General features: G+C 36.0%; 1 non-coding gene across 1 annotated transcript; it reads left to right on the top strand.

The window, feature by feature from the left end:
- The first annotated feature begins 8,040 nt into the window (after window positions 1–8,040).
- Window positions 8,041–8,147, top strand: LOC123387877. The gene has a single exon (XR_006602375.1). It is a non-coding gene; the product is annotated as a U6 spliceosomal RNA (small nuclear RNA).
- Window positions 8,148–23,664: the final 15,517 nt, after the last annotated feature.

The following is a 23,664-nucleotide window of genomic DNA, read 5'->3' as shown; positions in this document are numbered from 1 at the left end:
CACTCGAAAGAATAGATGCCTCCCTATGTTTATTGCAGCATTATTTACAATAGCCAAGATGCGGAAGTGATAGATGAGAGGGTAAAGAAGATGTGGTCTGTATATAACGGAATATTACTCACTCATGAAAAGAAGGAAGTCTTGCCATGTGCAACAACCTGGATGGACCAGATGATATAATGCTAAGAGAAATAAGCGGTCAGAGAGAGACAGATACTGTATGGTTTCATTCATATGTGGAATTTAAGAGAAAAAAATCAATAAACAAAGAAAAAAGAGACAAAAAAAACCAGACTCTCAAATACAGAGAACAAACTGGTGGTTGCCAGAGGGGAAGTGGGTGAGGGGATGGGTGAAGGTGCAGGGAATTTCGAGTGCACTTACTTTGATGAGCACTGGAAATTGAGTAGAATTGGTGTATCGTCATATAATACACCTGAAACTATTATACCACTATTTACCAATTATATTTGAATAAAAAATAATATAAAATGACATTTTGTTTTACCTGTTTTTGAACTTCACATAAATGAAATCATATTGTAAGTACTCTTTTGTCACTTGCATCTTTCATTTTATATTATATTTTTGACATTAACCCTGTGGGTTAGTTACAGTTTATTTTTACTGTAGTACAGCATTCTTATGTATTATAAAAGTATCACAATATATTTGTCAATTTTGCTGTTGATAAGCTAGTTTTGGGCCATGATGGACAAAGCTATTTTACACACTTATATGCTTGTTTCCCAGTACACATTTGGAAGTGTTTCCCTAATTTCTAGGTGAAATGTAGGATATTCACATTCTCAGATTTTCTAGGGGATGCCAAACTGTTTTCCAACATGTTTGTTCCAATTTATTCATCCACAAGCAGTGGATGTGTTTTCTTTTAATCCATAAATTGGCCAACATACATGACATGATCTCATTTTTTTTAATAGCTGCCAGTCTGATGTATATTATTGTCTTTGTCAGCTCAGGCTGCCATAACAAAATACCAGAATAGATTGGATAGCTTTAACACAGAAATTTATTCTCTCACAGTTTTGGAGGCTCAAAGTTTGAGATCGGGTGCTGACATTGTCAAGTTCTGGTGAGAGCTCTATCCCTAGCTTGCAGCCAGCTACCTTCTTAGTATGACCTCACTTGGTAAGAGAAGGATCTCTCTCTCCTCTTATTCTTCTAAGACCACTCACTAATTCTATCATGAGGTCCTCACCCTCATAAATTAAGGAAACCTTAATTACCTTCCAAAGGCCTCATCTCCAAAGAGCATCCTATTAGTGTTCAGAGGTACAACATGTGAATTGTTGGGGGGCAAAAATTCAGTCCATTGTAACTGAGGTTTAATTATCAAATTACCTAACTATTACATAGGTTGAACATCTCTTTTAAGTGACTAAGGGCCTTTATTTGCCTTTGCTATAAAATCATATTTTTTGCTCATTTTTCTATTTGAGTGTTTTATTTTTCTTATTAATTGGTAAGTATTATACTGAATATATATATATATATATATTCTGAATTTATTCCTTTATTGGCTATCTGTGTTATAAATATTTTTTAGTTTGTGGCTTATATTTCACTCTCTTTATGACAATTTGATCAATAGAATATGTTAATTTTAATAATAGTTAAATAATAACTTTAATGACTTTTAAAATTTTGTGTGACTTCTTAAAGAGTTTCTTGTTCCCTAGGAAAATGTCATAAAAGTATTAGCCTCCATTATTTTTCACAAAGTTTATAAATTGCACTGAATCAATTGGGAATTAGAGATTTTTGTTTTTATTTATTTTTTTAAAGATGTTATTTACTTGTCAGAGATTGAGAGAGCACAACGGCAGGCAGAGGGAGAAGCAGGCTCCCTGGTGAGCAAGGAGGGACTTGCTCTGGACTGCATCCAGGACCCAAAGATCATGACCTGACCTGAAGGCAGATGCTTAACCAACTGAGCCACCCATGAGTCCCAGATTTTTGTTTTTTAAATTAATAACTGGTCAACATGCTCTCCGACAAACCATTATGATCATGGACACAGTAAATGTTGGGTGGTCTATTGGAAAAATGACAAGGTCCTTAACCCTTGATGATGTCATTGAATCTGTAAACAAACCCTGACACCGTCTAGTTCTAGTCTCCTTACTATGTAAGGTAGTAATGTTCTTACTGTCTGAGTCACTCCTGTCTGAATATTTTGTTACTTGAAGTTAAACTCTCACTATTTGATAAAAGGTGCCACAATTAATCATCTGGTCACTTATTCCTAAGTGTGACCTGGAAACAATAGAAAAGTCAGGACAAACTAGCACAACCCTGGTCCAACTGATTTTTTATCTTGTTCCTGGAGTTTGCATGATGCACTCATTATTACCTCATTGGCCCAGTTACCTTCTCTCTGCTGAGGACCTTTCTCTGGTTATCATTATGCCATCAGTGTCCAAAAGAGAAAAGAAAGCTGTAGGTGTTTATTGTAAAAGAAGACAGTTTCAGTACTGAATGCAGCCTTTACCCTTGGCTCCTTGTTATCAATATCGAGCATCAGCAATCTCTTCAAACAGCTCCCCTGGAACAGCCTTGATCCTGGGGGTCGGGAGGATCTGAGAGAGATTTAACACACTATTAGTAGTACACATGATGCCATTCTGAGCACTGCACTTGGCAGAACATGACTGCAGCCGAAGGGCTATATTAATGTCTTATGGAGCTGTAAACTTGTTGAAAATGCACCTGAATTCTCAGAGGTACGGAAATGAAGATGTAAGCAAGCCTGGGGTGAGTGTTTAGCTTTGCAGTTTATTTTCTGCTTAACAATAATGGGAGAAGAAGTAACAAACTACTATTACTTGTGATTCATGCAGCAGTCCTCTAATACCGCAGGTGAACAACTTTGGGAAGGTGAAGCTGTTTGCATCTTTACACCCAAGAGAGTGATCCTCCAGATCTGGACTGTGAAGATTTGACAGCGTGAGGCATCAGACCATTTAGAAAAGGCCATTATGTGCAATTTGTTCCAATTAATATGAAGGCCTAGCATTTCTCCAGAAGTACCTCCTAGTGTAAGCAGTGAATGGACTGATATTTTGCAGATTCTGTTGATTAGGTTAACCAGAGCATAAGGCATTATGACTATCAGTCGCCAATTATTATGCTTAATGGGTATAACAAAGTCTTTCATTTCTCCAGGAAAATAGCCTTTTTGGCTTGACCTTTAAAACCCCAAATCACTTTATTTCTGTTCAATTCCTTCTGTAGGATATGACCTCCAAATAGAGCTTACCAGTTAGCAATGATTGGTGATATAATAAGCCCGACGCAAAAAGAGAGGCAGAGCAGAGCACACACCAAAATATTGGGGGACCAGGGATGTAGGCCTGATGCTGCCTCAACGTACTATGGGAACTTAGGTAGATTATCTGTGCCTTTTTGTCCTCAACTGTTCCCTAATTGCAGAAGTTGAACTAAATTTCATCTGTGAAACCACATGTGCTCATTTCCTTCATTCTGAACTCCACAAACCCATAATATTATGCTGCCTTTGTCAGTGTTCATCCCCTTTAACAAATTCCATTCAACAACTAATAAAATCCCATCTGTCTTAGAAAAACTTCCTTGGCTTTTGAAGATACGTTGGAACTCAGAATCTTGTTACATCTGAAAGCCTCTCTAAATGTGTGATTTTGCTAGAAAACCAGGAAAAAGCCAGAGTATGAACTGACATTGAAAGTGAGCAAATTACTCATGAAGCATATGTGTATAATATTTCATAGCCATGGGTATAATATTGCATTGGAAGTTAACAGGGTAGGAAAGAAGTGTGAGGAAGGGTTCTGTGAAAATTCCACAGTAATCGAAGCAAAGGGCTATGGTCACTTTGTATGGCAGCCCACAAGAGAGCCACTCATGACCCCTGCCAGAGACAGCCAGTTGGGAGGAGTGAGCACACCTGGGGCACCAAACTGGGCCATTCATGCCCAACATTGGACTTCTTTAATGGAAAATCTTTGCTCTGGGACTTCCTACAGGCCTGCCAGAGACTGAGTTATACTGCAGTATGAAGTTCTTCCTACTCAATTCCTTCCTTTCTCAGATGACAGATCTGCATCAATCATAGTCTGAAAGTTTTCCCTATCAACTCCTAATCACCTTTCTTCTTCATGGACACCCCCCAGTTAAGCTTTTGCACAACTAATTCCGTCTTGATGTTTGCTTCTTAAAGGACCCAGCATAACACATATGACTACTTGGAATAATAAATATTCTAGACTCTCTGGCATCCAAGTGTGACCACTTCACTATGTGGCTTTAAGGACATATGTTGTGTGATAACCTTAACGTGACCTACCAGGAGGTAGGTCTCTTCTTCAGGGCCTCCGTTCTGCTAGCTAAAATGTGGGCATAGAGTTTAGGTTCACAGCAGCTAACTCAGATTATGATGTGGAAGCGATATATTTAGGATTAGGGCTATAGATCACTGATGGTAGAGAAACTGTCATATCAACCTAGATAATCCAAGTTTACACAAGAGAGAAAAATAGTCACTGATATTTTCACTTTTCTATCAAACAGCACAATGTAATTCTAACTTACATAGGTCCCTGCACTTCAGGGAGGTGGGGAAGAAGCAAATAAAACACTCATTGAACAGGAACCAATGCACGATGGCAGAGAATAGTTTGTCTCACACACACACACACACAAACACACACACTAAAACTCTCAGAAAAGGGGACATCGTTGCCATCTAGAATATTTGGGAAGGTCATAACCCGGATTTTGAAAGATAATTAGATATAGAAAGGAGGATAGTAGACTGGGAAAAGAAACCCGAGTATACCACTCTTTTAGGGTTAGAAAGAGACTACTCTCCATGCCATAGAGGTGGTTTGGTGACAAAAAGTTCAAATTAAAATTCGGTGGGGGAACCCTTGACAACTCTGCTTAGACAATATATCCTAAAGAAACCTGGCTGGTTAGCCTTTTGGCTGTGGTCTATCCCCTGCCCTTCTCTATTCTGCTGTGTATTTCAAGGGCCTGATTCCTGAATCCACACTTAACAGAAGTCTCTGACTAATATTTTCTCAGCTGGGTTTGGCCAATGGGAAGAATTGGGTGGACTCTGGAGGACAGAAAGATAGACAAAACTGGGGTATATCTTTATCTGACTCTTTTTCAATAAACATTTCCAGTGGTTGTTTTGTCTTTTCAGTGATTCAGTCTTCAGCCCTGGCTCCTGGCCCAAACACATTCTTTCCTCCCTCTGTTCCTCTTGCCCTAGGGGTCATATTGGCTTCCTGCAGTTGCTAATCTTGATATCACCTCACTTTTCCCCCTTTGTTCTTGTAGCACTTTTGACAACTTCTCAACCAATTTCCTGTGTTAAATTCCCTCCATGAAATCACCTGGTTTAGCAGATTGTGTTGCTACCTTGTGCATATGTCTACATTCATTTATATACATACAAGCCTGCTTAATGTAAATATCTGTGCTTATTGGTCTTAAGGTTTTATTTAGCCTCAAGAACACATAAGGTCATGCATAAGGAAAACTAAAAGTGACAAAGAGTTGGTGTCTGCAGAAGTAGACAATGATGGACAGGGAGCTGGTGAATAAAAACCAGATTCTTCAACCTGGAGCAGAGGATGGTAGATAACTACTGTGGTATACAACTATTTCTATTTCCCTAGAGGGATAGAGTTCCAGTTGTCCATGGTGGTAACTGGTTTGATCATGTACACTTTATTTTGGCATCTTTCTCCTCCCTGTTTTATTTCCCCACTTCTCTACCAGTTTACCAAATAAACGACTTGCATTTGAATCCTTGTCTCAGGGTCAACTTCTAGAGAACTCTAAACCAAGACAACTGGCTTGAGTTGTTATCTCAGGCAAGATGCTAAATCATGCAAAACCCTTTCTTGACCCTCCATGCTCATCCATCTTCCAGAGCTTACTGTATAAAACCTTTACCAAACTAGCACTTCCTTCTTAAAGTTGAAATTGTCCATTTACATTTCTCATGTTTTGAAGAAATTGTAAACTGTTATCTTCCATTTAGTGCTTTTCCTGGTACAAAATAGCAGTCTATTAAATATTTGTTGAATAAAAGAATGAATGAATAAACAAGATGAAAGAAAGACTGGGATGGGGAAAATTCTCACCATTGTTCTCAACACAGTGCTTAGCTTAGCCAGAAGATACTCGATAAATATCTATCAATGGAATTAATGACAGTGGATTTGGTGATAACTAACTTGAAGTTTAGAGTTGGAGATTTGGGGCTAGATGAATTCTTTGAAGAACTGCATAAACAGAGGAGAGGATATTGGTATTGGATATGGTAATCTTGTAGCAAGAGGACTATAATTGACAAGTTTGGGAAAATATGAAATATAAATTCTAATGATATAATTTGTATGATAGCCTTGAAAATTACATGACTCAAAACTCAATGAGACAGCCAACAAGTAATAATGAGAATTTCAAAATCAGACCAAAACAGAACATTTAGACAAAGGTGACTAGGTTCAGATACAATGTTTGAAAAATTAACTACAAATACCTTCATGAATGATACACTGAACTTAAAATTTATGTAAAAATTCATTTTCAAGTTAGCTTCACCATCAATGTGACTTACTAATCATTTTTTTTTTTCCTCAGAAAGTTGCTGGAAGTTTTTGAGAGGTCGTATTTTAGCAGTCTTAAACTCTTTGCTTAGTCTTTTAAAAAAGGATTTAGAAGAATTATCCCCCCACTCCCTTCATATTTAGCCCAAAATATAATACATGAAAAAACATTTGATTTCTAAAAGTTTCTACTGGAAATCCAAATATAAATCAGGTCCTTCAAAAACTTATACTCCAGATAAATAATTATGGACAGATACAACAAAATCCTGGTGCTACATTATAGACATCCTATAATACAAATACACTAAATACTGTCTGTTTTTTAAGATTTTATTTATTCATTTAGAGAGAGGGAGGGTGCACACAGGTGTATTCAGAGTTCAACATGGGCAAAGAGCAGGTGTTCAAGTGGAGGAAGGATAGAGGGGGAGGAAGGAGAGGGCCAGACTGGGTGCTGAGCGGGTTCCATGACCCTGAGATCACAACCTGAGCCAAAATCAAAAGTCTGATGCTTAACCGACTGAGACATTCAGGTGCCCTGTCTGTTTGTTTTTAACAAACAGATAAAAATTTTATGTCATGAATCCTGGAGAAAGCCAGACATCATTGACAGTGACTCTTGATGAAAGGGGGTAACAAAGTCAATCTGAAAAGATTGCTTATTGTTTAAAGCTACTTGTCTGTCTGTTTCAGGCTGCGTGGTAAATCTTTGTTTTTGTCCAAGAATTCTCATTTCTGATGAAAGACCCAGATAATTGTATATTTGGATAAATAGCCATGGCAACCTGTCCCAAGGCCATCCTCAATAATGTGATCTGTGTGTTATAGCATTTTACCTAAATGTTAACTCTCAAGAGGATTTGGCACAGAAAGTACATATCACTGATATTCATTTTATTGTATCAAATATTTGTTTTTTTAATTTATACAAATCTATGAGAAACTATTACGTTTTAAATACAAATAATAGATCTACTAAGACATATTACTATTAAAAATAATAAGAGATTTTATGCCTATGAAGCATGTGAAATTCTATGAGAAATTTTCCAGAAAAGAAAATTCATCTTCCTGGATCAGTCTACATCAATTCAACCTTCTTACTGCTATTCACCACTTAAATTCAAATACACTGTAAAAGACAGATAAAAATGCATCATCTTATTTTGTTCCCTACTTACTCATCCCCTAGCTAACTATTTTATTTTATATTCTGATAAAGCTTTATCTGCTAGAAAGAGTTTTTCCTTTAAGTTGATACTGTTGTTTCTATGATATTTGCCTACCCATCACCATTGTCATCGCTGTCTGAGACATTAATAAATTTAGAATATGAGAAAATGACGAGCAACTGATGGAAATAGTCTACAGAGCCAGTCAACTTAGGTTATATGTGACTCCCATCAGGGTGTTCGCTTCGGCAGCACATATACTAAAATGAGAACCATACAGAGAAGAGTAGCATGGCCCATGAGCGAGGATGACACAAAAATACATAACGCCCATCAGGTATCATTCCTTTTAAACAACCACATGGATTTAATACTGATGTACAAGAGAACGTAGAAATCTCTTTCAACATCTTCAATTCACAGATAAGAAAAGGGAGGTGCACAAAATTTAAAATGACCAGACAAAAGTCCTATTATTGCAAGTTAATGACAAAGCACCCAGAGCCCACATTCGCTGCCTCCCATTTCAGGAAATTCTTTCATTATAGAATCATCTTGAGGTTTTCAGCTTCTTTCACATTATGTGTTGCATGTTTTAGCTATCCTGGCTAATATTATCTTTCAAAACATAATTTTAAATAATATTTCATTGATAAAACTTTCATTTGATTCTAATATAAGGTTATTTATTCAACTGACTTGCTCAACAAATTTTTATTGAGAAAGTACTGTCCTGAGTTCTGAGACGATGGAAGAAAACCAGCCAAACAAAACTTCTTGCCTTTGTTGGAACACATCATCTAAATTACACATTACAATTTGTAATTGTCATATTCCAATAACAACTGTATTTTGGTTATGATTGTTTTAGACCAGGAGCTGATGCCATTTCTGAGGGGAAAAATCTAAGTGACGAGAGCAGAAGTAGTTAGTCCAGTTTCAAAACCAGAATTACAGTGTACAGATAAGGGAATAAGGCAAATAAAATATAGGAGAAAGATAGGGACAGCTTTCACAGTGTCAGGCTTGTGGGAAGTCAAGAGTCTGAATGATAAATACCACTGAATGCAACAAGCATTTATTCAGCTCCCATGTGACTGTTAGCCCCCTTATCTTGTTTGTTATTTAATTATAAGCACCTAGAACTGTGTGTGCCACATTATAGATGTTCAATAAATATCCTGGAAATGAAAGAATGGATAATGTAAACCAGATATTGTACTAGATTACAGAGATACAAAGATGAATAAAATATGGTCTCATCTTGTAAGAAGCTCATAATCTCATAAGGGATCATAAATATATTTATTAAATGTCTTCCATTAATAAAACACTATGCTAGCCACTGCATTAAGGAAAAATAAAAACAAATAAAACACAATCCTTCTTGGGCATCTGTGTGGCTTAGTCAGTTAAATGTCTGCCTTCAGTTCAGGTCATGGTCCCAGAGTCCTAAGATAGAGCCCAGCTTAGAGGGGACCCTGCATCTCCCCCTCCTTCATGCTCATGTTCTCTCTGTCTCTCTCTGTCTTGCAAATAAAATAATCTTAAAACTCTCTCTCTCTCTCTCTCTCACACACACACACAATCCTCTCAAGGATCTTACTTTAGAATACACATTTTGAAAAAATAAGACCATGGACAGATTCCATTTTTCACAGGTTGGAATCAGAACAGTTTTCTTGGAGCAGCAATGTTTGAGTCAGATCCATGACTTCAGTTGGACTATTACTACCTTTCTGTGCTCATTCTCAGTAAGAACCTTTGAAGAAGACTTGGTCAAATAAGAATTGAACTAACAGAAGCCCTTAAAAAGGGAAATAACCAAATATCTAGATAATGTTTAAGGTTCTCTTTGGCTCCTTGTGTAATTGTCCTCCCCATCTTAGCAGAATCATTCAAAATGAGGTTCAGTTCCCAAAATAGAATGTGTTTCCTTTTTTACAAGTGGTCCTTGTCTCTGACCACTATTGTTTTCTCTGCCAAAGTTGACCTTCCAAGAAATGTATCCTGTACTGTGTCTCTCCAAGACTACCCTGAGGCTGATTTGCTAGGAGGATTCATAGAAATAATCATACATCATATAGTTGTAATTTATTACAACTAAAGGATATAAATACATAGGAGCAAGGGAGAAGGTGGAGGACTAACATCTGGAGGAAACCAGGCACAAGTTTCCAGGATCCTCTTCCAGTGGAGTCACATAGGATGCATTGAATTCTCCCAGCAATAAGTTGTAACAACAAATGTGAAATGTCTAGCAGGGAAGCTCCTTAGAAACCAAGTGCCCAGAATTTTTAATGGGGCTTGGCTATGTAGGCACCCTCTGCCTAGCTCCCTAGCACATACCAAATTTCCAGACTCCCAGAAGGAAACCAAGTATGCAGCAACAGCTGTATTATTTATATAGATAGTTTAGATGTAATGAATCATTCTTATCAGAGCATGGCAGAAACACTCAAAATTTAAGTTTCCAGACCCCAGGCAAGGGACAAATTTGCAAGCAGGACCTTAGTCTTGCAAGCAAGTCTGTCTTGCTCTGTTGATTATTTCCTGTGCAATTTGTATTCCCAATTCTGAAATATGATACTCATGATCCTAGTCTCAACATAAACATCTTGTAGTAAATACTTCCTTAAAGACATTCATATAAAATTGATCACTCTCTTCCTTCTACCACTACTCTAATGGGTATATAACTCAAAGATAACTATGTGACATGATTGATGCATTAATTAACATGATTATAGTAATCATTTCACAAAGTACATGTGAAACTTCTTGAAACTTAAGCCATTAATCTTACCTGATTTTTTAAAGTTTGTGAGAATCTTACAAAGGTTATGGATAGTATTCTGATTACATTTTTAAAGATTATATTTATTTATTTTAGAAAGAGATAGAGAGTGTATGAGCAGGGGAAAGGGCAGAGGTGGAGGGAGAGAGAGAATTTCAAGAAGACTCCATGCTGAGCACAGAGCCTGATGAAGGGCCAAATCTCAGGACCCTGAGACCACGACCTGAGCTGAAATCAAGAGTCAGATGCTTAACTCACTAAGCCACCCATGCACCCTATTATTATTATTATTTTTATATCAATATAACAACCAAAAATCTTTAAATGACAGCAATAATTGAAAGGCAAATTTAAGACAAGTGACATAATTATTGAAAATTAAATTGTAATCTTTGTTGTCCTGACCAGTCTCAACAAAAAAATATGAATTTTCATGTTTTTTTTTTTAAGATTTTATTTATTTATTTGACAGAGAGAGATCACAAGTAGGCAAAGAGGCAGGTAGAGAGAGAGGAGGAAGCAGTCTCCCTGCTGAGCAGAGAGCCCAATGGGGGACTCAATCCCAGGACCCTGAGATCATGACCTGAGCTGAAGGCAGTGGCTTAACCCACTGAGCCACCCAGGCGCCCCTGAATTTTCATGTTTTTAAATAGTATAAGTATAGAAAACTGAATATTATACTTTTTCCTTTACACTATCTGAAATAAGAGAGCAAATAATCACAAAACCACTTACTGAATGTATTAAATTTATCTAAAATAGATCCCAAAATTTATAAAATACTGAAGAATGAAATATATAAACTTTGTGACTATTCATTTCCTGCCTAGAAATACAACTTAATATGTTACTTAGCCCTGGAGGAATTGAATAAAAGTTATGAAATCAATCTTAAATCAACCAATTGTGTTAACAACTTCTCCTTAATACTTGCTTTGCATAAGAATGTGGAAAAGTCTGGAAAAACTATAAGTGAACACTGCTGCTCTATAAAATCTTAGTCTCGTGAGGTTCGTATAAGTAAATTATAATTTCTTCAGAGCCTTCCTTAGAATGAAAAATACGAAGAACAGAATCAGAGCTTGAACTGAGACTGATCCTAGGCCCAGAATATGAGTAAAGGATGGCCATTCTCTTCTCACCTTGATTTTTCTCACATTTTTCATCCATACTTGGGAGATAAATCAACCCCAACAATGATGGACCACTTAAATTGTTTATTAAGTATGCTTTGCTTGTGCCTGACATGAGCCATGAAGATGTTTGAGAAATGAAGCCTCATTTTCTATGAGTACATAGAAAAGTTCACTTTGTTACAAGTAAGTGATTGTCAGTCTAAACTTGAAACAACCTTTAGAAAAGGGGCGGTGTCTCCTGAATTTTGGAATTTTATATATGGTTTAGACCTATGTTTGTTTTCAGCTGCATCTGAGAATAAAAACTCGAACTATATTCATAAGTCATATAGTTTAAATTTTTGGATAGCAAGGGGAAGTGCTGCCAAGCATGAATTTGTCTACAAGATACTAATCCCATAGTTGCTTCCTCAAGCAGGGGTGACTTCAAGATGATAAAAATTATCGGAAGTTTGGGAGAAACTTTTCTCATTTTACACATTTACTTTGTTTTTGTTTTTAAATATGATAGATGTCTATTTGATCAGAACTATTTAAATCCCATTTTATCTAGGAGCAAATTAAATAAGAGACATTCTTCTTTTTAGGATATTAGAATTTTAGAGTTCCAGAGATTGACAGAAATTATATGATCCAGGTCTCTCCTGGGAAAAATGAGGTCCCTCAAAGCTAAGTGTCTTGCTCAAGTCAAATAGTTGGTGGTAGTAGATTCAGACTAAAATATTTTGATCACATACAAGCTATTTATTTATCATATCAGCAACTTTCTTCTTTTTAAAATGTCACTAAGAATTAGGAGTATATGCTCAAGGTAATTACTTAGCTTCTCCCTCATTAAATATGCATATATGAAATAAAATCATTTTCAATTTTTAAATGATCTTATATTCAAATTTGATGTGTGTCAGAGTAACCACTAAAATTTGTGGACTTAGAACTATGTTACTTATAAAAATAATTATGCTAAGTGAAAAAGTCAGTCAGAGAAAGACAATTATTTTACGATCTCATTGATAGGATGAATTTGAGAAACAAGACAGAAGATCATAGGGGAAGGGAGGGAAAAAGAAACAAAACGAGAGGGAGATGAACCATAGAGACTATTAATCTCAGGAAACAAACTGGGGGCTGCTGGAGGGGAAGGAGGTGAGAGAGATGGGGTGGCTGGGTGATGGACATTGAGGAGGGTATGTGCTATGGGGAGTGCTGTAAATTGTGTAAGACTGAGGAATCACAGACCTGTACTCCTGAAACAAATAATACATTATATGCTAATAAAAAAATTAACCTCTGTAAAATGCCTCTTAAAATTTTGTATGGATAGCACATATGACACAAATATTTGGTTTTGTTTCTGAAGTCCCATGAAAATGCTGTTAAAATTTAATTATAAAATATTTCTAATTATTCTTCACACATAATGCAAAATAAAACAGGTTTGTGAGGGTAAATTAAGAAAAATGTTTTGTTATTTTAATTTTGTGGCTTATCTAGACTTTGTCTAGACTCGTAGAAGGGAGTCCCATAGAAAATCCCATGGTCTGGGAGGCTGAGGTTTGGATTATTAGATCTGCCCATTCTCTTCTCATTGTGATAGTCTCTACCAGTTTAAGGAGTGCTTTGGTATGTATGCGTGAGAGCTACCTAGACATATATGGCCTTGTAGAACAATGGGTTTCAACCTCAGAAAAAGAAAGAGAATGTTTATTTTAAAAATAGAACATGAAATTTTAAGACAGGCTAGCATGCAGCTGTAAGCAGCCAATGGTGTCTGTAAGTTCCATTTACTCAGCCTGCGGAAGAGAGATACAAGGCCTTAATCATTACATTATACAACTAGCCTGACACATTGACTTCCTACATGATTTTGTGTTCCTTTGTTTCCACCATCTTCCAGGGAATTCCTATTATTCTTCCAGATTACATGTGCAGAAGTGTTAACATTGGGTCTGGCAATTTGTAGGTGTCTAGGAAAATGAGAAATTCCTCTCATCACATTATAGAAGACATAGAGATAAGGATTATGTAACTTTTACCTAAACAGTACAAGAAACGATAAAAATACTCTCTTGGACTGTAAAACTAGAAGACATAATTCATATAATCTTGAAAGTGTCAGTTTTCAGGAAGCTCATATAACGTGCCTAACGTTCATTTCCATTACCGGAGTCCCAGTAATCAATGGAAAAGGTGAAATCCTTGTTTGACTCCATCTTACAAGTGTCCTGAATGAAATGGAAATTAGATCCTGTGGGAATTTCACTTTCATTCTTGTTTCTGAGCTGATCAATCTTGCTTTCTCTGACAATTCCCATCCATTCTACGAGGAGGTCTAGGTTTTCCCTCTCATCCTTTTTCTTTTTCTACTCTCTTCTCAACCCGTTTTGCAATCACCTGCTCCTTCTGAGCAGATGTGAAATGAACATTTCTGGTGCAGTGTGAAATGAATCTAGTGGCCACTGGTGACTTTCACTAGCCCTTCCCTGTTCGACCCCCCAGGACTCTTCAATCTTCCTTTGAGAACAGCCTCTTTCCCACACTTAGTCTATATTGCTTAGGTTGGTCTGATCCTATGTCCCATTCTTTCCTCAGTCCCCACTCCAGGAATGAACATGTGGCCCAGATTGAACAATCATCATATTCTATCTTTCCAGAAACAATGAATGGGTCAGAGATACATGTTTGACATGACTCTTCTGAAATTATTGAGAAAAGGAGGCTCTTACTTTGTCAGTGGGGTGAAGTTATGAGAATTTTGTCATGGAGTGGCTAGTAGACATGTCATTATAAGAGAAGAACTTTGCCAAGAGTGAAGTCACATGAAGGAAATCAAATTTAGGAGAGCAAGAGGAGACATGGCAACATGATTTGAACACCTGGAACCCTGGAAATCTTCAGTTATGTCAGCAAATTTCGGTTTTGCTTTAACTTGAGTTGGGTCTCTGTTATTTGCAAAAGAATACATTCTGAGAAATACATTTTCTTTCTCTGGACTCCACTGTAAGTGCAATTCAGTTCTAATAGTAAGAAATTCAGAAACATGTCACAGTTCCCCCTCCAACAAGAATGAGTTAGGGTTAAGTGCTTCTAGCTTGAAACATCTTTTAATATAAACAGCTTTTGAAGTCTACAGTCTAATGTGTCTATTCTGTGCCAATATATTCTTGAAAAGAATGTGTCTATTACTGAGTAGTTAATAACACATCGTTAATTATCATTATTAATATAATATTAATATTACTAATACTAAGTTATTACATTTCTTTAGTCACTGAACTTTGTTATTCATTATTTGGTCCATATGTGGATACCATTTGAAAGTGAAGCTACCAACATCAATTACTTAATAAAATTCCAGTTTAAATTCACAAAGACTTGAAATGAGAGTTGGTGTACAAAACATGTAAAATCTAGTTAAATATACTATGGCATGCAGGCTTTTTAATACAGGATTCCAGAATTTGTTGGAAGTAAAGAGCTTGAAGGGTATTATAAATCAGATATTGTATTATTTATTCATTGCCATATTTTGTACTAAGAGAAGATGTTGTGACTTGAAAATAACTGAGCAAAATTTCTACTCAAGACTATTGTGCTTAAGAAAATAAAGGACAAAAAGAGAATTTTGAACATGCTCAGAATGTAAATATACAGTTATTTTATGTTTGCTTTGAAGAAAGTCAAAACCAAAATCTTACTTATGCAAAAGAAATTAAATTTTTAATTTACAAGTTTTCCTTCTCTGAAAGCAGAAACAATTTTCTTATGATTTCTTTACACAAGAAATTTTATAGGAGATATATTTAAGAGTAATTTGATATATAGTACACCTTTTTTTTTTTTTTTTGTATGAGATGCTTGGTACTAGCTTTTTTGCTGTCTGTAATAGAGGCTGTATAATTCAGTATTCTCCATCAGTTTAAAAGAGGTTTTTAATTTTTCTTGGTAAAGCCAACAGGAGGGTTTGTTCATTGAATTTGTACTCTGGAATGAAAATTAAACATGCTCTGTATATATGGAAACTTATACAAACCAAATTATAAAAGATAGAGCTCTTTTATAATCTTTATCCCTCATGAATTAGGAAATGAATTGGGAAATTGTATCAATTGTATTTTTGTCTCTGTTGTACTATGTGATAGTTATTGATAACCGTAAGTCAAGTAGTTTCGATTTAATAACACATTCAGTTATTCGTGTAACAAGTATTTATAGAGTAACTAGTATGCATTCAGAGCAGTAAACAGACTAAGTTCTTATCCTAAAGGAGTTTACATGTTAGTAGAGGAAGATAGCAATAAACAAATAACAACTATATAAAATCAGATAATGATAAGTGCTATGGAGAAACATAAAGCAGAATAAGAAGTATGATGGTTAAACTTTATGGGTCAAGTTGGCTAGGCCATTGTTCCTGGTTTTTGGACAAACACCAGCCTAGATGTTTCTGTGCAGGTATTTTTTTAGATGTGATTAACATTTAAACAATAGACTGAGTAAAACAGAGTACCCTCCATAATGTGTATGGTCCTCATCTAATCAGTTGAAGGTCTTTAGAGAAAGAGCAAGGTTCCGTGAAGAAAAAGAGATTCTGCCTCTGGACTGCCTTTGAACTCAACATTGCAACAACTCTTCCCCAGGTTTCCAGCCTAATGGCCTGGCCTATAGATTTTGGACTTGCCTACCCCAACCATCACATGAGCCAGTTTTTAAAAATTAATCCTTCTCTCGCTTTCTCTATCTGTATATGCACACGCAAGCCAAACACCATATTGCAAGAGGAATGGGAAGGGCCATGGTGAGAAAGTGATTGCTATTTTATACAAGGTAATGAAGAAAGGTAGATGAGGTGATATAAAGGCCTAAAGGAAATAAAGAAGTTAGGCATGTCATCATCTGAAGGAGGAGTCTAAGAAGTGAGAATCCTGAGACAGGAATAGGATCAGCATGATCAAGGAACAGCAGAGTAGCCATCTGGTTAAAGAGGAATGAATTAAGTAGAGCAATCCTGGAGGCTTCTGAATACCCCTGAATTTTTAATAATTCTTAAATGTCTTCTAGAGTCAATTCCAATAAGGTTAACAATTTGTTTTCTGATATTTTCTGAATATCAGATGAGTTCAGAGAGTTGAAGAAAGAGGCTGATATCACAGATATTTCAAAAATACTGGTTTACTCTGAGGAAAATGGTAAGCTGCTTGAGAGTTTTGTCAGCATAGGAGTAAATATGATCTGATTCCTGTGATTAAAGAGTAAACCTGGGGCACCTGGGTGGCTCAGTGGGTTAAAGCCTCTGCCTTCGGCTCAGGTCATGATCCCAGGCTCCTGGGATCAAGCCCCGCATCAGGCTCTCTGCTCAGCAGGGAGCCTGCTTCCCCCTCTCTCTGCCTGCCTCTCTGACTATTTGTGATCTCTGTCAAATAAATAAATACAAATAAAGAGTAAACCTGAGTGCCACATTGAGAGTAGAATCAAAAGGATATGCAATAATCTGGATGAGTGATGATTGTGGATTGGACTAGATTGTATTACTTGGATACTGATAGACATCACTCTCTCAGTTTTTTTTAAAACATATATACAATGGAGTACTATTCAACATTATAAAGGAAAAAATCCAAAATATGCTACAACATAGATGAACCTTGAGGACATTATGCTAGGTAAAATGTCAGTCACAAAAGCCAAACATGGTATGATTATATTTATATGAGATACTTAAAATAGTCAAAATTATAGAGACAAGAAGTAGAATGGTAGTTTCTAGGTGCTGAGAGTAGGTGAGAATGGGGAGTCGGGCTTTTTGTTTTGTTTTATTTTATTTTATTTTTTTATTAAATAATTTATATGCCCAATGTGGGGCTCAGACTCACAACTCCAAGATCAAGAGCTGCATGCTCCACTGGCTGAACCAGTCAGGTGCCCTGGAAGTTATTGTTTAATGGGAATAGAGTTTCAGTCTTACAAGAGGAAAACAAGACTGAGAGTTGTCCATCTCCACAGTTCCATCTCCATAGCATGTGATGGTTGCACAATATTATAACTGTATTTAATACCACTGAACTGTGCACTTAAAAATGGTTAGTATTGGGGGCGCCTGGGTGGCTCAGTGGGTTAAAGCCTCTGCCTTCGGCTCGGGTCATGATCTGGTCCTGGGATCCAGCCCCGCATCGGGCTCTCTGCTCAGCAGGGAGTCTGCTTCTCCCTCTCTCTGCCTGTTGCTCTGCCTACTTGTGAACTCTGTCAAATAAATAAATAAAATCTTTAAAAAAATGGTTAGTATGGGTAAATTTTATATTTAGTCTATTTTACCATAATACAAAATTGAAAAATATTTATGTGTATGTTTGTGTGTGTAGAAAGAAAAAAATTGATAATGAAAAACTAAGAAAACATTAAAAATGAGCGAGTTTAAGTAAATGGTATACAAAATGCTATTTTTTCTTTTCTTTTCTTTCTTTCTTTTTTTTTTTTTTAAAGATTTGATTATTTATTGAGAGGGGGTGGGAGAGGGGCAGAAGGAGAGGGAGAGAGAATCCCAAGCTGACTCCTGACTGAGCACGGAGCCTCAGGCAAGGTTTGATCTGGGGTCTTGAAGGGTTACTTTCTTGATTATTTCTGGTCAGAGCAGAGAGTATCAGATTAGACGTGGAGTATGAGAGGAAAGAGTCAATATTTTTGACCTGAGCAACGTTAGAATAATGGAGTTGCTATTGATAAAGATGGGTCATGTTGAAGGAAAGAAAATAGGGATAGGTGGAGAGATCCACTGTTTTCTGCTTATGCTTAGATTTAAGTTGCTGGTGATTCATCCAAGTGGCAGTGTGGAGTTGGCAGCTGGAGGCAAGCCTGGCTCAGGATAGTAGTTTGTGAGTCATTTGCTTCAAGACCTTAGTTATTAACCTGGGTTTCACTACCTCTCATGGGGCATACTGGAAAACTATTGGGCTTTTCAGTTGTCCTAATGACTAGCGAGAGTAAACGGACATTGAGAGGGCAGTGGGCAAAGATTCTAGGATTTTCACAATGCATAGAGAGCAATCCTGGAGGCTTCTGAATACCCCTGAATTTTTAATAATTCTTAAATGTCTTCTAGAGTCAATTCCAATAAGGTTAACAATTTGTTTTCTGATATTTTCTGAATTTTTCCAGAATCTGACAGCTATGCAAATCAATAGAATATTGCACATTGTTTAGTTTTCGTATTCTCAAGAGTGTTTCATATCAGAATATGATGTGAACAGCAGTATCATCATTACTGATATTTGAGATAATAACAGATCTGTCCCTAAATACCAGTCTGCCTTTATAGCTGTCTGCCATATGCAAATGTATGGTGGCAGAGTTTTGAGACTCTTTTTAAAATATACTTAGAATCAAATACTATTAAATTAATGAAGATACATGAAATGGAAGGATCTTATAAAATATTATAAATAAATGTTATAAAATATTTAATATCACTGGTATTATTTCTGTATTAAAAATTTTATGGCACTATAATAAGATCTGTGCTGTGAAATTACTTATTGAAATTTTTACTGAGGAAGTGCTTCTTTTTCCAGTTCATCTTCTATTCCTTGTTGCTTATCAAAGAACACAGTCTTCATGATCTTGTTAAGAACTAGAAGCAATGAGTGGACTTCTAAGTAAAAAATCTATTTTATGTGATAACATTTATATACCATATAGAGTACTTTTGACACAATACTTAAATAAATATGGCTCAGTTTATTTATGAGAGTATCAGAGTATCATTTTTTTCTCATTTCTGTCATTTTAAAAGTCTATAGTTTGACCAAGAATGTCGTTCTTACTTTAAAGTTATTTACCTTTTATCGTAAAGCAACCTCAAGGGGTTTTTTTGTTTGTTTTTCTTTTTTTTCTGACTATAGTTTTTACTTTAGCATCTACCTAAAACCTTTGATTCCTCACTTACTGCTGCTTCTGGTACAGAATAGTTTCTGGTCTGTTTATTCATCTTTCAGTCCAACTTATTTATTACAAATAATTGCAAGCACTTGTCTACTTCATTATAGGTCTTTCAAGGTAGTCAAGCCTATGCATTTGTGTGATGAAATATATACCATTCTATTATAAGTGTATTTTATTATAGTTATTTTAATTTTGTATTACACTTATAGGTAGCATTATATTGACTACAATTAATCATTTGTTTTGGTAGGTTATATTTATTCACAAGTTAAGTTTTTGGATGGAAATATAGAGGTATTGTAAATAGCTATTATAAAACACATCATAGCATTTGATAGAGATTAAAACACCCATCCTAGGGAATAAGTTGCTGTATTAGTCAGAATTCTCTGGAAAAACAGAGGCGGTCAATCTTTTGTTCTATTCAGGTTTTCAACTGATTGAAGGAGGCCCACCCACATTATGGAGGGTAATCTGCTTTACACAGGCCCACTGATTTAAATATCAATCCTGTACAAAAATATACTCACAGAAACATCTAGAATGTTTACCCTGTTTTCCGCCATTACATCAATCATTAGACTTTATCTTAATATCTGTTTCTTCAGTAGACTGCACATTCCATGAGAAACAAGGATTATATCTGACTTTTTCTTCACCCTGCTCTTAGCATGTCACACAGTGCCTGGTATGGAGTGAGCACTCTATATGCCACTCTGAATTGCCATATTCCATAAAGCCCAAATCCTCTGATGCTGGTGTTTTCTTGAAGCTTTTTACATACCCAGGTAATGACTGCTAATTAGCTGAACATGATCATAAAATACCAGAATTATAAGATGAATCCCCATTTGAAAATGCTTAAACATTTTCAAATAGGCATCCTGGAATTGATAAAATGTGATAATTAATCACTCAAGCTCACAGATTCCAACTGTGTTAACTGTGTTATCTGATGTGGGGTATAGACCACAAAGATGTTAACTAATAATTATTTGAATATTTACTATTTTACCTTCTGACTTTTGAAATATTTGAAATTATAGCCTTACAACAAGGATTACATGTTACCTTCTTCAATTTCTCCTAAAAAGCAGAATGCCTTATTGTGAATTGCTCTTCGTCTTGTTGACTCCCCAAAAGGCAGCCCAGAGAGGGAAGTGCTCAGAAAAAGGAGGAAATAAGAGCAAGCACTAGAGGTTAAAGAGTGGCAGGGGGGCGGTGGGAGGTTGGGGTACCAGGTGGTGGGTATTATAGAGGGCACGGATTGCATGGAGCACTGGGAGTGGTGAAAAAATAATGAATACTGTTATGCTGGAAAAAAAAAAAAAAAAAACAAATTAAAAAGAAGAAGAAGAAGAAGAAGACAACAGACACTGTGGACTGGCCCGCTGTCACTTGGAACTTTCCTCACAACTTTGGACTCTGAATACTCAATCTTTCACCTGTATCCTATTGGGCAAACAGTTTATATTTCCTTTACAATTGTGGTAGCCTCATATTTGGAAAGAAGAGTGGAGTATATTCCAAATAATGTTTTGACGTTAAATATTGAGAAGAATATCAGAAGTCATCGCATCTTCATTTTTAAAAATCTCTTCAAGTTTAGCATGAGAAATATGGATAAAACCACTTTGAGTTGTGGAAGCTTTTATTCCCTTCTCATGCTAATCCTCCATAGCAAATTCTAATCCCCTTCCCACTTTTCTTCTCCCCATCTCAAAAGGATTCATAGGGATTCATAGACAGTGGGAGGTCATTACTCAGAAATGCAAAAAATGTTAAACTGTAGCATTGATTACACACACACACAAACACACATGCAAATTGGGATATTGTCTAGTGGAATAACTTGCCCCTGGGGTGGCCTCAGCCAGGGTCTATTTCCTCTTCCATCTCTATCTTCAGGCTTCATCCCTGCCACCTCATGCCAGAAGCTCTATTTAACATGAGGTAAAGTCAGTCACATGTTTTTTCATCCTCTTTTCATGGCTATAAGAATATTACCCAACTCTTTTGTTCAGGAAGCGAGACTGGCCTAAGTATTAGGATTTGCACAGCGAATTTTTTTGTTATTTAAATTTAGGTATAATATATAGTATGAAGTACACATAGGTAGACACCGTATTACTACCATCCAGATTAAAAAGCAGGTCACTTCCAGCCCCTAAAAGTTTCCTCAGTGCCTCTTCCCCCACAAAGGTGAGTATTATTCTCATTTTTGCAATGATAGATTAATTTTATATGAAGCTATTATTCATGTGGGTGAAATTCTATACAGTATGTATTCTTTGACTTCTTTAAATCAATGTTGTCTTAAATCTATTCATGCTGTTGCATTGTAATTGTGTTACATTACATTGTATGCATATACCACAATTTATCTATCTATTTGAATGTTGATAGGCATTTTGGTTGTTTCCAGTTTTGGACTAGGAACTCTTTTTGTGGCAAAATATACATAACATAAAATGTATCATTTTGACCATTTCAGTATATAATTCAGTGGCATTAAGTATACCCACATTGCAGTTCAATCATCCCCACCATCCATCACAGAAATTCTTCATCTTCCCAGACTAAAACTCTCTGCCTATTCAACAATAACTCCCTATTCCTCCATCCCCCCAGTCACTGGAAACCTCTATTCTATTTTCTGTCCTTTCAAATTTGATTACTCTAGGGACATCATATAAGTAGAATCATACAATATTTACCTGTTAGCAACTGTCTTATTTCACTTGGCATAATGTCTTCCAAATTCATTGAGGTTGTAGCATATGTAGTATTTCCTTCCTTTGTAAGCCTAATTAATATTCCATTGTATGTATATACCACATATCCATTCATCTGTTGATAGACCCTTGGTCTTCTTCCACCTTTAGATTATTGGAATAATGTTAATGAACACGAAAGTACTATTGTCTGATCAAGTCTCTGTTTTCAATTTTTGGGGGTATGTACTCACAAGAGAAATTGCTGGATCATATAGTAATTTTGTGTTTAATTTTCTTAGGGAACTTCCAAACTATTTTCCACAATGACCATACCATTTTGTGTTCTCTTCAGTAATGCACAAGTGTTCTAATTTCTCTACATCCTCGCCAACAGTTGTTCTTTTCTATTTTTATTTTTATAATAACCATCCTAATGGGTGTGAGATAGTATCTCATTACAATTTTAATTTGCACTTCCCCAATGATTAGTGATGATAAGTATCTTTTCATGTGCTTATTGGCCATTCATTGATCTTTGGAGAAATGTCTATTCAAGTCCTTTGCTCATTTTTTTCATACTTTTTTTTGTTTTCGTTTTTGTTTTTCTTGTTGGAGTTGAAGACTTTTAGATCCCTTTCTTTCTGCAAGGGTAGAATTTTTTCTTCACCTCTGCTATTTCTGTACTCATAAAAAGGTAACCCACTTACATTGGTATGTTTCCTTTCATTGCTAGTCTATGAAAGTATTAATCTTATTTAAACACAGTAATGCAAAAAAAATAAAAAAAATAAACACAATAATGCATTTTTTTTAAAGATTTTATTTATTTGTCAGAGAGAGAGAGGGAGAGAGAACGAGCACAGGCAGACAGAATGGCAGGCAGAGACAGAGGGAGAAGCAGGCTCCCTGCCGAGCAAGGAGCCTGATGTGGGACTCCATCCCAGGACGCTGGGATAATGACCTGAGCCGAAGGCAGCTGCCCAACCAACTGAGCCACCCAGGCGTCCCCAGTAATGCATTTTTAATGTTCTTTTTTTTTCAAAGTGTTATCCATTATTGTTATATGTTTGAATCAGAGGAAGAACTGTAGATTATAAACTGCAAAAAGTTAAATTGGAATTTTTTTCCCGCGTATAGTTTTTGAGGGGTTTCAAAAACATATTTATTATGGTCACTTTAAAAAATGTTTGTATAAATAAATACTAAATAAATAAACTTTCAATACATGAATATGAACACTTCTAAGTGAACATCATCTTATTGTTCCAGCGAGAT

Source organism: Mustela putorius, unplaced genomic scaffold (genome assembly GCF_011764305.1).
Source record: "Mustela putorius furo isolate JIRA1106 unplaced genomic scaffold, ASM1176430v1.1 tig00003863_pilon_pilon_pilon, whole genome shotgun sequence".
Taxonomy (NCBI): Eukaryota; Metazoa; Chordata; class Mammalia; order Carnivora; family Mustelidae; genus Mustela; species Mustela putorius.
Note: the sequence above shows the minus strand (reverse complement) of the source record. Positions and strands in the feature narration are given on the sequence as shown.